Source organism: Meleagris gallopavo, chromosome 6 (genome assembly GCF_000146605.3).
Source record: "Meleagris gallopavo isolate NT-WF06-2002-E0010 breed Aviagen turkey brand Nicholas breeding stock chromosome 6, Turkey_5.1, whole genome shotgun sequence".
In the NCBI taxonomy this organism is placed as follows: domain Eukaryota; kingdom Metazoa; phylum Chordata; class Aves; order Galliformes; family Phasianidae; genus Meleagris; species Meleagris gallopavo.
The window spans coordinates 5,566,009-5,568,088 of NC_015016.2; the positions used below are offsets into that span (position 1 = coordinate 5,566,009).

The following is a 2,080-nucleotide window of genomic DNA, read 5'->3' on the forward strand; positions in this document are numbered from 1 at the left end:
AAAAAAAAAAAAAAAGATTTATTTTTTGCAAGGGGAAGCCCATCAGGTGTGACTGGCCAACCAGCCAAGCAGGAGTCAAGTGTGAGCTGTTAGGATAAAGCCCCAATCTGGCACTCATTGCCCACCCGTGCTTTTGCCCTCCACCTTGAGAAGATCTTGCATTTCACAGGTGTGCTGGGAACAATAAGCCATGAACGTCACAGAGCTTATTTTTGGGTAGGGTCTTAAGGACCTCACAGCTTCTTCAGGGTCCAGAGCATGAACTCACCACCCAGCAGCTGTGATCTCTTCACACCTCAGACTCTGTGGGAAGATCAGCCCAAAGATTAGTCAGCCTTCACATTCTTGGAGTGTTTAGCATTGAAACACTTTAGGGCATTGACAAGGGGAAGGTGAAGGGCTACCCAGGCTCCAGAAAGTGGTAAACATGGCCCCTGTCCAAATCTAACAGGGGTAGTAGGGCTTTATAAGGTTAGACATGACACAGGGAGTGAGGGATGACGTGTTGGCTTACACCTCTCAAGTCAGTTCAGTGTTGCAGTGTGTATTGGGAAGGGTGGACCAAGCACATCCGTTGACACTCGAAGCAAGTTTTCCTGTTTAGTTTCCTCTTCAAGAAATTTATTTCACATGCTCAGATCTGGAGATGAGAAAAACAAGATTTGTAGTAAAACCATATTATCACCTCCATGAAGGCAACCGGAGTGTATCTTTCTGAGGGATTTGTCTTGGAGAAAACTCCGAATAAAGTCAATGGGGACTCTCCAAGGGAAAAAAAAATGAGATTAAAACTTGATCCTGTAGGAATCTTTCTATCTGATGATGTTTGTAATTAACAATCTGGGCTTTTGTAATCCTCTCCATTCCTAGTGTAGGTAGCTGAGTGTTGTATGTATCACAGTTCTGGTCTCAGAGCTGCATCCAAATCCCCGAAGCCTGAAGCTTAAGGTCCTTACCCAGCTCTAATTTGAGAGCTTTGACTCTCACACCAGCTGACTGCATGGATTAAATGCATGTAAATACCTTCATAGTGACTAGAGAAACATACTCGTGACACTATCCTAAATTGGAATGCTCTCTCTCCAGGGATGTCAGTTTGATGTTATCGCCTACTCAGCAAGTAAGTCCCTTTATTGAAGGAGGAAGACCTCATGCTCTCCATGATGCCCACTCATAACAAGCTTCTTTTTCCTCTAAGTCTGCATTTTGCTCTGCTTTGCCATCATTAAAGTTGGCTTTTTAAATGCCAGGGCTCAAAGATGCAGTTATTAACGCTTCGATATCATCTCTCTTTCAGCTCAGCCTGCTGTGAGTCACTCTGATATTTGCACCTTGCTGCTCCTTCTCATTGGTCTACAAAGGAGTGAGGATGAGAGGTTCCATAACAAACACTCATCTCCCTCCTGAGCTAATGGGGTCAGACAGGTCTGCCTGCAAGATACAGATTTCCTTAAGGGCATCGTAAAGAGAAGAGTCATGAGAAGATGGACCTTTCAATATGACTCCAAAGTTCGTTAGATTATAGCACTTGCTCTACACCTGTGCACAAGGCAATGCCTCACATCCAGCATGAAACACAGGATTCATTCCCTTACCCCTCCAAAATGGTTGAGGCTCTTTATATGTGCTCCAACTGCTAGTTTTCTGTTTGTAGAGATATAAATTATTCCCAAAGAACATTTATTTTTACTATTATTATCATCATAATCATTTACTTTGGCCTCTTGCCCAGAGGATATGTAGAATGGCAGGTCTAACTTTCCAACCTGCTTAACTGGAGCAGTCTGAGCCCTGACAACATGTGTGGGAGGTGCAAACAGACCAGATGAGAAGTCTGGGAGTTCTTTCACTGTTGACAATTCACAGTAGCATGCTAGACCAAAACCAATGTCTCAAGGCCTGCCAAGAGGAAAAACAGCTTTTGGGAAGAGAAACATATTTAAAAAAATGGACAGCTGATGATGGGAGAGAATCAGTGAGAGAAGGAAAGAGGTATGAGGGTATAGGTGTTTTTGTGTGTGTGGTATGGATGGGGACATCCCCAAAACAGACATTTTGACCTCCTTCAGTATTGATTTTA

The 2,080-nt window shown here is 43.5% G+C and overlaps 1 long non-coding RNA gene across 1 annotated transcript in view; it reads left to right on the plus strand.

The window, feature by feature from the left end:
* Positions 1 to 1,695, plus strand: part of LOC109368084 — a 2,369-nt gene extending 674 nt beyond the window's left edge. The window contains exon 2 of the long non-coding RNA XR_002115759.2: positions 1,298 to 1,695. This is a non-coding gene — a long non-coding RNA (uncharacterized LOC109368084). The remainder of the gene's footprint in view (positions 1 to 1,297) is intronic.
* The last annotated feature ends 385 nt before the right edge of the window (positions 1,696 to 2,080 follow it).